Genomic DNA, 15,991 nt, shown 5'->3' with positions numbered 1-15,991 from the left:
CTAAATACAGCATCCAGCACATACCAATTGCCAAAAACTACATACAATCATTCATTATTGACTGTGCAAGGCACTTTAAGTATGCAACTTTAACCTAAAGCAAGTTCACTACCCACTGGGAATTGAGAATTTTTAGATGTTAAGTTTAGAAAATACTAATGAAATCAGTGCATACAAAGAAACGTGAACTCATAACATTTATTTTCACAGGCTTATTTCTTTTAAGAGCAATGAAACCGAGATATGATACAAATGCCTATTTCTGCCCCTTGAATGTTCAACCTCATTTAGTTTATTCCAGTGGTTCTCTGAAATGGAGGGCTTAGACCCTGAAATGAGGAGGAAGTCTCCTCATGTTTGGCCTTGGCCATAACCCACTAAAATATTATTTTTAATTTCTCTAGGAAAAAGTGATTTCACAGACCCTGAGTTCAAGAATTGGAACGCCATAACACAGGGGGAAGGTAGCTGCCATGAGCTAATATCATCCATCCAGTACTTTCCAATACCTGAAGCATCATTGTTTAGTCCAATCCCCACATCTCCTGATTAAACAAACAAGAGAACAGAAGCCTGGTTTTTAGACTGGAGATATGTTTACTAGCAATGAGGAGAGAGTTCCTGGCAGGGAAGGTTACTTAGAAGAGCTATAAAATCATTTTTTCCAGAGGCTTTCAAAAAGGAAGAAATAAATATATCTGCTCAAGTTGGTTTTGACATGCCTAGAAGCGGTTGAAAAGAGACTCTCTAAGCTTTCATTCTCACCCCAGAGGTCTGTTTTGGGTCACACACACAAAAGCCCAACCTCCCAACAATACCACAACTCACAGATACCCCATCACTGGCGAAAGCTGAGCTCCCCTTCAGAACCACCAGACATCATCAGATCAGAACACAAAAGATCTGTGAGCAGAGGACTGTTGCCAGGGAAGAGTCACTGTTCAACTCCAAGGTCACATTTCAGCTGTCCTGACTTGATTTTGGCAAAGAAGATGCACTAACATTTTCCTATATCCTTGTGGGCATGAGTCCAACCTTCCCCTTTCTAGAACAGAAGTTTCTGAGGCCAGAGTCAGGCTGCCAGTGAGCAGCACCAAATGCAAATGAAGAAAGCTTCTTTTCGATGCCAGCCAAAAGGAGGGGCCAGAAGGCTTCGAAAGTTCTAGTACATAAAGTCTACAAGTTTAAATTCGGGACTGATGTGCTGCTGGTAGAATCCATCCCAATGCTTAGAATAATCTTCTGAAACAGCCATTTACAAAAGTAAGCCATGGTCCTTTCCCATCCTCCTGAGGTAGGTGGCGAGTCCTGGTGGGTCTGCCAACTACAGTTTTTGTGGTGCGTGTGGTAAAGACTCTGTTAGCTACCTCCTGAACAGAGGGATTCATTCACATCACCACTCCTGTTAAGGAATAACCGGTTCTGTGTTTCAAGGGAAAAGATGCCAACTTTTCCCAAGTTGCCTTTCTCTGAAGTGGACAACCATAAAAGAATCCCTGACGGGAAACCAGGCAAGTAACCCTCAACTTTTCCACTCATTTATGATGACACAAAGCACAATGATAATGCTCAACGCATTTGAAAATATAATAACTATTTTATAAATTTTTTATTAACAAATAAAAAAATTAAAAAGACATATGCATCCCTATGTTCATTGCAGCACTATTCACAAGACATGGGAGCAACCTAAATGTCCACCAATAAATGAATGAGTAAAGAAGATGTGGTTCATATATACACTGAAATACTACTAAGCCATAAAAAGTAACTAAACAATCCCATTAGTAGCAACATGGATGCAACTAGAGATTATTATACTAAGTCAGAAAGAGAAAGACAAATATCATATGATGTCCCTCATATGTGGAATCAAATATGATAAAAATGAATCTATCTATGAAACAAAAACTGACTCAGAAAGAGAACAGGCTTGTGGTTTTTAAGGGGAAGCAGGGGGAGGGGGAGGGATAAAGAGGGAGTTTGGGATTAGCAGATGCAAATGAATACATATAGAATGGATAAAAAGCAAGGTCCCACTGTATGGCACAGAGAACTATATTCAATATCCTGTGATAAGCCATATTGGAAAAGAATATGAAAAATAATATATATATTGGGTTGGCAAAAAAGTTTGAGTTTTTCCATGCTACAGAAAGACCTGAAAAAATTTTTGGCCAATCTAATATATGAATGGGCTTCCATGGTGGCTCAGACAGTAAAGAATCTGCCTGCCATGTGGGAGACTTGGGTTCAATCCCTGGGTTGGGAAGATCCCCTGGAGGATGGGATGGCAACCCACTCCAGTATTCTTGCCTGGAGAATCCCCATGGACAGAGGAGCCTGGCGGGCTACATTCCACGGGGTCACAAAGAGTCAGACAGGACTGAGCAACTAAGGACAATACATGTATAACTGAATCACATATTAACACAACATTGAAAATTAACACATTTCATTGTATATCAATTTTACATGAATAAAATTAAATTTTAAAAAATATAGTAAGTGTTCAGCTTGTGCCCAAGAAAGAAGATATCTTCAGAAATATAAGGAAAGAGGAAAAAAGAATTAATATGTTTTGAACATCTTCTGTATGCCAGGTCCTCTGCTGGGCCCTATGATTAATTTACTTAATTTAACATTCATAACAAGCCTATGAAGTCATTAAGGCAAGTATGATTCTTCTCTTTTTCATGGAATAGATAGTATATCCCACAGATAAAGCCAATGAAGGCTAGAGAGTAGAGAAGTTAAAGGCTGGAGTTCACAAAGTGGAAAGTAGCCGAATTAGGAAACATAGGGAGAGCTCAGGTCCTATCTATCACCTCACACTTCCCCTTAACACCCTCCACTCATTACTCTTCCCTTCTGCTCCCACCATCCCCACTCCCATTCCATTTCACCACATTTATCTCTAGAATGGAAGCAAGATGGGGAGGCAATATCTCAGTTGCAGAGCCCCTGCAATGAGACTCTCTTTCTACTTTTTTTCAAGCTTCATGTCATTGCAAAGGTTATTTAAAGTCCTAGACTCAGTTTCTCTACCTGTAGAATGCGTATATAGGTCAAAACTATGTTTATTTCAAAGAGAAGAGGAAAAATATAAGCAAAAGTGGTTTAAAGTTAAAAACTCAAATGTGAGGTGTCATTACCACAAAACCCTACCCAGACATGTTCCAGCTCTTCTACCACATGAACCTCAACATGAGAGAGAACAGTGGACACTAACATGTTCTTTAGAAGAGCAATCAGGTTACCCTCTGTTAACTCATGGAGTGGCAGAGAGAGACCCAAATCCTCTGCTCATGGACTGGAGTTGTCTTATTCATGGCACCACAGCAAAGGCATGGGAAAGACATCCTTAAAAACTTTGAACAATTAGAATGATTATTACAGTTGGTCATCTCCAAAGGTGACCACCCTTAGGCGGAGTCCCCTCCATCACTGAAAACAGGTTAGTCTTGTGAATCCCTATAACCCACAGAACATGGCAGAAGTAACAATCTGCCACTTATAGAACTTAGCCTTAAGAAGGTCTAGAAGCTTCTAGTTTTGCTCTGAGACACCATGTAAAGAGTCCTATTGGAAAGACCAAGTGGAGTAAAACACAGAGCCAGCCATCTCAGCATCCCTGCTGAGCAGAGCCTTCTAGCCATCCCACCGAAGCATCAGATATGTGGGTGAGTCATCTTGAATACTACAGGCCAGCGGAGTGTCCAGAGGATGGTAGCCCCAGCCAATAAGGAGCAAAAGAACCACCCAGCTAAGCTCAATCAACTCAGAACTGTAAGAGAAGTACAATGAAAGTTCTTTTAAGCCCTAAGTTCAGGAATTGTTTATCAGGTAGTAAAGAAAACAGTAACAGTGGAGAAGGAAGAGGAGAGGGAGAGCTACCTTCATCTGAACCATCGCTATATACCTCATCTAATCTTCACTAACATGAGACTTATGGTACCAATTCACACATGAAGTTGGGTGGGGTAAGTTATCTAAGGTCGAGAAGACATGGATTCAAAACCCAGCTCTGACCACAAAGCCCATTATCTTAATAACTGTGTTATACTTTTCACAAAGTGTATGATAAAATTACTGGTATCTGATGAATCATTGGAAAATTGGGTTAACAGAAAATGCTGTTAATTATTAGATGCTTATTTTAAATAATCTAAATGGAGCCCATGTGTTATAGTGAAAATAGCTTTTCAACTAGGAGCCTGGAAACTTGAACTTGACTTCTGACTTAATCACCAGCTGTATAAAAATGAACACGCAATTTGACTACCAAAAGGTTCCTTTTATGAAAAATGAAAATAATGTCTTAAATTTTTGTGGTGGTTGTGGGATCAAAATGATATGCTTAATATAAAGAACTTCTGTAAGCCAAAAACGAAAAAAAAAGTCCAATACTAATGTGAAGAACTGTTGAATTAAGTTGACGTTTCTCTATTCCATAGTTATCAGAAACATTCCTAGTTTCAAACTATCTGTTTTCTCTTGCCTCCTTCCAAGATTAACTGTTTATATAATTACTGTTTTGTTTCCAGAGCTTTGGGACAAACCCCTTTTTAAAAATGGGAAATAAACTCAAAGATAACTATAATACATCACTTTTATTAATATTTTTGGAGGCAATGTTGTAAAAAGCAGAAACCTTTTGACTTCTAGTGAATGTCTATATTCCTCATCCCTTTGATCCACTGATTTATAGGAGTTTTGTTCCTGGGGGAGGGGGGCAGGAGCAGTAGCTTTAGGCAAAGTGCAATGAGAATACTCACAATCCTAACACAGGCAAAGAGAGGTCTCCTCCTGGTACTGGATACCAGAAAAGAAGTGCGAAAGAAATCATGGCTACAGATTCTGTCCGGCAAAAAGCAAATGTGTATAATGAAGTTATCTGCTCTATTAAATGAAATCAGATATAAGAATTCTCATTAAGAGAAAGAAACTCTTTGCTCCTTGGGTGGGCAGTGGCAGCTAAGAGCATTACAATATTCTCTGAAGTCATTGCCTAGAATTCTTTTAGCAGTTTTTGTTTTGGAAACCAAATGGTGTCACTGGTAGTCTCAACAATTTATGGGACTTCTTTCATTGGAAATAAAACGTAGTACCATAGTAAAATAATACATGCCTAAAGCTTATATTATAGAGTTAAAAATAAGAGTTTTATTCATGAACAAATTATGTGCCAGCTCCTGAGTATGAGATGACAGGTGGTAAGGAAGATGCTTCTCTTATTAAAGATTTAAGATTATTCTTTTCCAAAGGCCTCAAAGCATATATATTTTCTAGTACGTGAACAAACAAAATATCGTGGCTTCTACTGAAAAGTGGAAGGAACAATGGTAGACTAAAACTAAATAAAGCACTGTTTATGTCTTAATGCTTAAACATAAAAATGTTTAAATAAACTAAGAAAAGAATTGGAAATATAATCTGATCAGTCTGATTTCAAATATGCAACTTATTTTTTGAGTAATGGTACTCATATCATATTATGCTAATAAAATATGTATAATATATACATGTGTTTGCTTATACTTATGTGACATATTCTTATCTGTTCATTAAACAAAATGGAACACTACTCACTCTTCTTAAATCTAATTGCATAGAAATAGAAGCTGTGAGTAGGCAGTGAGACTAAATCCTTCATTAAAATTAACAATCCCATTAGGAAAAGTTGTGCCCACAAAATACAACCACTATAGATCGATTATGGTTGATTCAACATGCCTTTGTTCTAACCTTCCTCAAATTATTTTTTATTATGAATATTAATAATACCTTGTTCATGTTTGCTTTTCTTTTTATCAAAGAACATTCATGAGACTCTGAAACTTTCTCTTAAATCTGCATGTAAAAAGGCAGATCAATATTCTCACAAGCATATTAAAATTGTGGTTTAGAGAAAGAATGACAAAGATAAAAATCCTGAGGATATTATAACCATCTACTTAGGAAATTAATGTGGCCACACAAACTAGTAAATACATTTGGCTGGATTATTATCTACAATATATGAAATAGAAGAAAAATATATCCTGTAGTTGAAAAGAAACAGCAACACTTTCTGTTGAAATCTAGCACACTAGAGGCCATTCACTGACAACTGTTCCCAGGTAGGTATCTCCTTCTAAGGTGTGCCTTCTCTATTTGTTTCCCTTAATCCTCCCTTCCTTCTCCCCTAAATTCATGTAGCAACAGAAAGTCAGCGAATCCTAACCAACCAAACAATAACAATAGCTAGACAAGTGAGCTGGAGTCATACTACGAGTTCCATCTTTACCCTTTATAGCATTGTCTGACACACTGGCGGAGAATACACAGTGCTCACAAAAAGAATGGACTGAGTGGGGGCTGGGTGGGATCTGAGTAGCAGAAGAGCTGGTGATAATTACTAAAATAGCCACAAATGTGTAGCACTAAAAACAAAACAAAATAAAACAAAAACAAACAAAAAAGGAACAGACTGACTTTGCAATTACATAGTAATTTAGCCAATAGTGACAGCCAAATGAAGAAATCAGGCATCAACATAAAACTCTATGGCCTGAAGGAGTTGATATGCTCAAGGACACTGGTTTATTTACAGAATACAAGTTCATTTCAAAGTGAGGCACCAATGGACAGAGATATGTCAAGCAAAAAGTATAGAGAAGACACATATAATATCACTTATATGTGGAATCTAAAAAAATGGTACATATAAACTTATTTACAAAACAGAAAGAGTCACATATGCAGAAAACAAACATGCTTATTGGGGCTGTGAGAGGAGGGACAAGTTGGGATAAAGGGATTGACATATATACTCTACTATATATAAAATGGATAACTAATAAGGGTCTACTGATAAGGAACTCTACTCTGTAATGACCTACATGGGAAAAGACTCTAAAAAAAGAGTGGATAAATGTACATGTATAAATGTACTTTGCTGTACAGCAGAAACCAACATAACACTGTAAATCAACTATACTCCAATAATTTTTTTTTTAAAAAAAGCATAACTCAGGCCATGAGTTTCAAGGCCATGAGCAGTGCAAATAAGCAATATAAGTGGAGAACCAAAAGGATTCAGACACTTTTTGGAATTCCAAACAATAAAAGAGAAAAACATTCAGAAGTACCGAATATTCACAACTACTTTGAATCATTTGCAAGCTTTCAAATATATGAATAGAGTTACAGTAGGTACAGCAATGGAAAGAAGAAAATATAGGGAATGAATGAGTTATCAAGCAGTTAAATGTATTTATATTCATAAATATGTAAGAAAACTGGGAATCTTATCATAACTAATCACTCCCATGAACAATTTTAGAGAAAAAGCAGCAAAACTTTTCATTTTATACCACTGCATGATTCTGCTGCCTATTTGGGGGGAAAAGGGTATTAAGAACATTTCTCAAAAATAGAAAATAATCACAGAAAAAGAAAAATCATTATTCTGTATAATCTTATGTAAACAGCCAAGTGCATGATTTCCTGCACACAAATTAAACTGTGTATGCAGATGAGGAACAGACCTGGAGTCCGGTCCTTGGAGACCAAACAGACAAATGATGGACTCAACTCTGTAAGCCGAAATCTCTGCCTCTCCAGGGATGAATAAACTCAAGAGACTGGCAGCAAAATCGGTGTGACTCCTATACTGTGCCCACTGTCATTTCCAATAAAGCTCCCCATGATGAAGAAGACCAACATAAGTGCCCTTTAGCCAGACAAAGAACCAGATTCCCAACAGCAGGCTGTGGTGTCTTCTCCGTGTTGTAGACACTCCCTCAGCAAAAACAAGCCACTTCCAATTCGGGAAGCTCTAATAGCTGTGTTGGGTCATTTATGACAATGTTATACCAGACACATGATTTGAAATAGCAGGACTGTGTTAAGTTCGTTTTACTGAGGAAGTATTTGGATTATTGGGCATCCACCCCAAGATGGTATATGCCTGCAAAGATACCCATTTCATCAAGTTTTCATTGCTTTTGACTACCACCTGGAAGATACAGAAGTTTAGAAATAGAATTTGCTAGATAAGGCTCCTAATGCATAAGGATCTAAAAGTTTTGGGCTATCCTTGATTCCCCATCTTGGCAACTCTTTTCCACTTGGTCATTGAAAAAAAAAAAAAAAATGGAGGTTCTTATACACTAAGAACTCATGAAATCTCTCTCTTCTTTCCCATTCTCAAGGCACTCCCCAATCCAGGCCTTCATCCTATCCTGCCCGTCTCATCATCCCATGTTCCTCCCTCATATCCTACCCACTATGTACAGTCTTCAGGTTCCTGCTCCTTACATCTTCCACCCACATGACTCCAAATCATCAAAAGCCTCAAACAACATTTCCTGAAACAGGATCCCCATAAAAAATGGATTCAGTGATCAAAAATATTTTGGGAAACTCTTAAGAAATAAACAGTGCAGATTAGCATATTAAAGCCCCTGAGAATGTCTGCAGGAAAGAAAATCTGTTTAACTCTCCCTCAGCTTTTCTTACTTTTCAACCATGGGGACTTGTTTGGACTAAGACATCTACAACACCCAGCAGACCTACCATTCCAGGGAGACGTATTTTGGGTAAAGTTAGCCCAGAGGATTGACCCCAGATGATTTAGCACACATGTGCCAACCCTTATTGCTGGGTCCAAACTATTTCTCCATCTTCAGCATCCCTTCTCTTCTGGGGCTGCTTCAAGTGCCTGTCTCAGAGCCAAAGAGCAAGCCCTCTCCTGCCTAGATCTCCCCTCTTTTTAATCAGCTTATGGGGTCAGCTATGTTCTCCTCCCCCCTCCATCCCCGCCCCCAAACCCAGAAGCCTATCCCATCCACCTGGCCTTCATCTATCATTTCATCTTCCCACTTATGTTACCTGATTTCCTTCACTAAACGTTTTTGTTATCTTACAGGTATATTTCCTATTCCATCTAGATAATAAGCTCCTATGGGACATCCTATGGAACATCTCATATGCTAGTAAAGTAATGCTCAAAATTCTCCAAGCCAGGCTTCAGCAATACGTGAACCATGAACTTCCAGATGTTCAAGCTGGTTTTAGAAAAGGCAGAGGAACCAGAGATCAAATTGCCAGCATCCGCTGGATCATCAAAAAAGCAAGAGAGTTTCAGAAAAATATCTATTTCTGCTTTATTGACTATGCCAAAGCCTTTGACTATGTAGATCACAATAAACCATGCAAATTCTGAAAGAGATGGGAATACCAGACCATCCGACCTGTCTCTTGAGAAACCTGTATGCAGATCAGGAAGCAACAGTTAGAACTGGACATGGAACAACAGACTGGTTCCAAATAGGAAAAGGAGTATGTCAAGGCTGTGTATTGCACCCTGCTTATTTAACTCATATGCAGAGTACATCATGAGAAACGCTGGGCTGGAAGAAACACAAGCTGGAATCAAGATTGCCGGGAGGAATATCAATAACCTCAGATATGCAGATGACACCACCCTTATGGCAGAAAGTGAAGAAGAACTAAAGAGCCTCTTGATGAAAGTGAAAGAGGAGAGTGAAAAAGTTGGCTTAAAGCTCAACATTCAGAAAACTGAGATCATGGCATCTGGTGCCATCACTTCATGGGAAGTAGCTGGGGAAACAGTGGAAACAGTGTCAGACTTTATTTTTTTGGGCTCCAAAATCACTGCAGATGGTGATTGCATCCAAGAAATTAAGAGACGCTTACTCCTTGGAAGGAAGGCTATGACCAACCTAGATAGCATATTTAAAAGCAGAGACATTACTTTGCCAACAAAGGTCCATCTAGTCAAGGCTATGGTTTTTCCAGTGGTCATGTATGGATGTGAGAGTTGGACGGTGAAGAAAGCTGAGCGCCGAAGAATTGATGCTTTTGAACTGTGGTGTTGGAGAAGACTCTTGAGAGTCTTTTGGACTGCAAGAAGATCCAACCAGTCCATCCTAAAGGAGATCAGTCCTGGGTGTTCATTGGAAGGACTGATGTTGAAGCTGAAACTCCAATACTTTGTCCACCTCATGCGAAGAGTTGATTCATTGGAGAAGACCCTAATGCTAGGAAGGATTGGGTGCAAGAGGAGAAGGGGACGACAGAAGATGAAATGGTTGGATGGCATCATTGACTCGATGGACATGGGTTTGGGTAAACTCTGGGAGTTTGTGATGGACAGGGAGGCCTGGCATGCTGCAGTTCATGGGGTCACAAAGAGTTGGACACGACTGAGTGACTGAACTGAACTGAACACTTTAAGAAACTCCTAAGCTTCCTCAGGTTTTCCTTTTCTTCCTGCTGTCTAGTTAACAAATATTTATGAAAAGCCTACTGGGCATCGAGAGCTGAGCAAAAAAGACAAGTGAAAATGTATCAGGAAAACCAGTATAGACTCTGAGATAGACTAGAATCTAGATAGAAACTTTTAGAAGAGCAAAAGTTTCTATTTTCTGAATGAATGTTTTGGTGAAATAAAAAGAAAACCAATGTGAAATAGTATATTAATGCAATAAGAATGAGAAATCACCTGAAATAAGTCACAAAGCAGGAAATGAGTAGAAATGTGTAATGGCAAATGTGTGTGCTTGTTTCTGTTGATAATTAATGACTTTCTGTTGAAGAACGGACACTGGTTGCAGTGACTCTTAAGCCTGACATGTTGGCTGACACATGGTAGGTATTTAATCCCAGTCTGTTGACTAAATTAATGAATAAACAAGTGAATGAAAGATGGCAGGCAAGAAAGCCTGTGTTTGGCTAGAATTCTTTTTGTGCTGGAATTTCTTTAAACTGGGCACAGCGGATGATGAGCTATAAAGATCAACCTATGCTTTCTCAAAAGAATACCTGTCTCCTTTAAAATATCATTATGAATGATTAAAATTCATATGCCCAAATATTTAGATAGCCTATGAGATTCTCTTTTCGTGTTACAGTGATTCAGGCAAATTCAGGATTCCTAAGACAAAAACACCACTCCAGAAATCTGAGAAGACAGTTCATTTCATACAGTCTCAGTAGGAAAAAATGGAGAGTGACAGTTGAGTTTGGACATTTGTCACTTGGGAGGAGGTGGGAAGAAAAGCATTACAGTATTAGAATATTAACATGTTTAGGTGAAAAGACAAGACGTGACTGAAAGGAAAAACAAAAGAGGAACAGTTTGGGAGAAGTCAACTTTTCAGAATTTGCATCATGTGAAATGTGTGTTGAATCTTGGATTTGACTCTGATGCCAGTTGTCAATAATCCATGCTGTTTTAAAATGCCACACTTACCATTTGGCACACGCCCATGTGTGTTCATCAACTTGATATGAACTACACTACAGAAAAATTTGGTCACTTTAATGATAAGCAATAGAAAAACAGAAATAAATTCAAAAAAATCATTGATGATAATGTGGTCCTTAGAATAAGGAAGAACTTTTCAAGGGAGTGAGTAAGATATTTTCCGTGGGGGCATGTACAATGAAAATGAACAAAGACTTGAGAAAGAGAAGAGAATGAATTCCTCAATGGCTGGTTAACAAAGTCCAGTCTTTTCTTTCTCTCTTTTCTATAATGCTATGAACAGAGCACAGGGGATCAAGAGATTGTTGAACCCCAATACAACCCTGGATAATGTGGTTATGAAATAAATCACTTTCAATATTTCCGGACAACTCATTTAAACACCAGCAAAAGCCACCTGAAGTAGGCTTCTCTGATAAGGCTGACACTCTCCTTTGCAACCAATAGTATTTTGTTAATAACACCACCATGAAACTTAAGTTTACCTTTATCCTATCTCTATAATGGATAGAGATATGATAAAATAAATAACATCTAAAATAACATCTCTCACAGATATCATATACTGCCTTTAATAAAGGATGTGTCTGACACACACCAGGGCTTACTAAGTGACAGGTGTCTTTATTATGATGAAGTTTCTTATTATTATGCTGTAATTTTTTTTTCACATCAACACATCCTCTCTCCCACCTTGAAAGCTGAGAACAAACTGTTTTTATCTCTTTGCATCCCTTGCAGCCCAGCACAGTGCCTTTCACAGGATGAACTGAATGTTAACTGAAAGTTTCTAACTTTACCTTGGAACCTTGGAAACTAAACTGTTTGTGCTCAAAGAGAGAAACAGGTATCATCTCCCATCATACTTGCAAAAGGCATGTGCTCCTTTGGAAAGTAGTTGCAATGGCCTTAAACTATAACTCTCCTATAATGGTGACTCTCTGTATGGTGCTGGGAGACAGTTCAAAGATGATATAGATGTGAAAAAGCAGTCCTACTGGGTTCCAACACAATGGAAAAACATTAAAAGGCCACATCAGAGAGCATACGCTAATCTTCTTGCATATTAGATGTTTTCCTAAGCCCATGAATGTATATTTAAAATGTATATGTTAAAATTCATACTAAACACTTTATAAATGAATATTGTTTTCTCTTTTATTAATAAGGAAACCAAACTGAGGTTATAGAGATTAACAACTTTGCCTCAAATCCCATCAATAGTAAATGATGGTATCAGGATCTGAGTCCAAGTCTACAAGACTCCTAGGCTTAATCTCTTAACCATCTGCCAGGTAACTTGCAGTTATAGCAACACTCTGAATCCACAATCCATTTAGGAGTCACAGTCTTACCTGCAGCAGTAAGTGTCATGACCTATTTTCGACATCTTTCAACATAGCATATGATGATTCACTTCCTTCCCTTTATTTCAACCCTCCCTAGCTGTCAGAGAACCTGAGAATCTGGGTTCAGAACAAAAAACTTCCTTAATATATTTGTGTGCTAAGTTAACATCAAGTAACAAGAAACAGCCATGCTCTCTGAGATGAGCAATGAATTCACAGGGACTGCTTACTTAATTCACTGCCATATAAGAAGTCTAAGCAGGAGGAGACATGTGAACAGAGTTACTGGGAGAATGAAGGTTGGAAGAGAGTAATATTTAGGAAGAAACAATGGTCAGAGGCAGCAGCCTTTGGCAGCAATACTATAGGACTTCACTGCAGCAAGAAAGCCTCTCAAGCACCACATTCTGTGTCCTCTAAACCATAGCTACAGGAACCCCGAAGGGCAAAACCATCAGATATTTGAAAGGAACATGGCTAATGGACTAGATGAGATGGCACAGCGCTGCGAAAAAGCAAAGAGGCTTGGACCACAGAGCCTGGTCTCTAAAAATGCTCAACAAATATTTATTGAACAAGCAAATCAATAATGAGGGTTTAGATTAGAGAGTCATGGGGAAGCCTGACAACCGTGCAGCAGGGTGATGTTAGCCATCATCACGGTGCCCACAACTTTCCTCCACTCATCTCTCTCACATTAAACAGGAAAATCAGAGGATGTCTAGGGTTGGAATCAATCATACCTCTCTGTAAACTTCACTTGAAACCTCAAGCACCCAACTGAAGCTACAGAAGTCCCTCTGTTAGAGGAGGGTCCACTAGATCCAATCAAACTTTATATATATATGTATATGTATATGTATATGTATATGTATATGTATATGTATATGTATATGTATATATATGTTATATGTTTTTCATTGACATACAGTCAACCTAAGCATGTAAGTTCAACTCTAATCTAAGTGTTTTAACATCTAAGAATTAAAAATAATATACAGGAATGCCAAATACAGAGTATCAAGGTTGAGAAAACAGATTCTCCACCAAAAAAAAAAAAACTTAAAACCAAAATACCTACATCAAAAGTTTTCCACAAAGCCCTCATAATACCAAACAAGAAAAAGCTTCCTTGGGTATCTCATTCTTTTCTAACAACAGACCTTACTCTGTGATTACTTTCTTGGCTTATCTGTTATCTAGTTAGTGGTACCCGCAGCCAGCCTCTGACCATAATTAGCTCCTTATGATATACCATCTTGCTTGTAAATCTTCTTTGAATAAAAGTTTTCAAAATGACAAACAAGAGGCCTCACATGATGTCTGAAATGCCAACCAAATTTTCTACCAGTCGGCATTCTTGACATCGTTTTTGGAGGGAAGTCATAAGTGATATTCACAGCTGAGACATGAAAAACAGCTGCCCTCCATGTTGAAGAATAAGAGAAAAGGAACAAATCTACATAAAGGCCTTCTGCACATTTTCCCTATAAATGATAAAACAGAGAAATTTCTATTTATCCACCTGTTTCCAAATATAACCCTAGTTTTCCAACTAGTGGGTAGAAAATAAAACCCTGATTGTCTTCATATGGCTCAGACAAGGCACAAAGACTCTTAAGTTTTATGCTCTAAATACAGAAAATTGCTTCATTTCTAAAGTAAATATATGCCAGAAACTTGCGGATATCTCAAGAATGCCTTGTAGCTAAAGAAAGTAACATCATTGCCTACTCATTTTGCTTAATTTGCTAGTCTCTCAGCAACTTTGCGCTAACACTTTCATCCTATTTTAGATCTTGGCATAAGGCAATAGTCCAGAGCCCAGAAAGCCACCTCCAGCGGCCAGCCCTCTCAGGATGGAGTGTCTTCCCAAGATGCCTTTCTGCTAATGCCCATGTTCCATGCATTTCACTTATCTTCCCCAAGCTACATTCCAGTAACTAAGCTTCATAAGCTTCTTCTGAATTGTTTACTCTGTTTTAAAGCTCTGTCAGCTGTTGGGATGATCTGCGAGATTCTTTTTATTTTTGGTTAAGCGGGATTGGCAAGCCTTATTGGGCCTTTTGGTGGAATCCCTACTATTGAAAATTCCCATAGCTAGGATTAAAGGAGATAATACCTGTGAAAGCCTTTTTTAAACTGTAAAGTCCTGGTTGAACGTAGTGTGCTGCTGTAATATTAACCATCACGGCAATAACCACAATTCAGCTTTAATGGAGGCTTTAAAATGACCACAGCCATTTGGGCCTTGTCTCTGCTTCATTTCCAATCCAGGTCCTTGCTTGGTGTCAAACACAGGAGAGCTCACAAAAAAAGCTTGGTTGGCATGAACAAATGAATGGCTTAAAACATCACATCATTTTCCAAATTAATAGCCACATGTAAAATGAAGCTAGACTATTTAGACAGTGAAAATATTCTGCCCAAAACACTAAGGTGCTCAGAAAAAAGCTGCAGAACCAAAACTTACTTTGAAGAAAATTTCACTGATAATAAAAGCTGGCCCTTTGTGCTCAGTATTGGAGAAGAAGAGAAGGGGGAGAGACAGGTGCAGGAATTTCTATGAGCCCACGAAAATTTCTTTTAGTTCACAATAGCTTAGAGGAGGTTGCCATCCCAGAGAAGGGAAGAGGTAATGATTTTGGATGGCTAAGGTGCAAAAACACAGAAGTGGTAAGGGCTGGCCCAGCATGGAGCATCCCAAGCTCAGACTGATTTCCGGGGTTGTGTCTCCTTGAGTTGCAGAGGACCAGCTCCTATGGGAGGAGGACGAGGCAGTGCAGTGGGAGGAGAGGAGTCTGCTAAGGAAGAGGTGCTGAGAGGAAACGAATTATTTTTGGAAAATGTTTTCCGGAGCATTTGCAGGAACAGTTCAGGTCATGATATGATCTATCTGAAGTCTACCTATGTGTGAGGAGATGGGGGCTGACAGTAGAAAGGAAGACCATAGCGACCAGAAACTGTTGCCTCATTTATCCTTCTCAACAGAAGCCATCTCAACAGAATTAAGAAGGGAAACTCCAGCGAGACTGCTAGTGACTCAGGAAAGCAAATGCAGACACCAAATTTATGTCCAGGGGCTAAGGTGATTCAAACTGTCCCTTTTGGCTAAGGGGTAAGGTGGGGTGAGGTGAGGTGAGGTGGGGTGGGGCCTAAAGTTGGGAAGGGTAGCAGGAGGTCTGCAGGGCTCCAGCGGCGGGGAGGGCCCCTGCACTAGCCTGGCCGCTAAGCTCCAGAAAATACCACATTTCTGCCCATCAATCAGCATTAAGCGGCTTTGGGGGCTGAGCTTTCAGCACACGCAGTTGCCAGTAGCAACAGGGCATACACTAGTAGCTCCTGGTGAGCTGGGGAGACAGCA

General features: G+C 38.9%; 1 protein-coding gene across 2 annotated transcripts in view; it reads right to left on the bottom strand.

The window, feature by feature from the left end:
- The window catches only part of NCKAP5 (NCK associated protein 5), a 1,233,002-nt gene that overhangs the window by 654,559 nt on the left and 562,452 nt on the right, over nt 1-15,991 (bottom strand). The gene's annotated exons all lie outside the window — the stretch shown is intronic.

The sequence above is a fragment of the Giraffa tippelskirchi genome, chromosome 3, assembly GCF_054371585.1.
Source record: "Giraffa tippelskirchi isolate mGirTip1 chromosome 3, T2T-mGirTip1v1.2.pri, whole genome shotgun sequence".
Taxonomy (NCBI): Eukaryota; Metazoa; Chordata; class Mammalia; order Artiodactyla; family Giraffidae; genus Giraffa; species Giraffa tippelskirchi.
The sequence above is the reverse complement of the archived record's forward strand: the minus strand, read 5'-3'. Positions and strand labels throughout refer to the sequence as shown.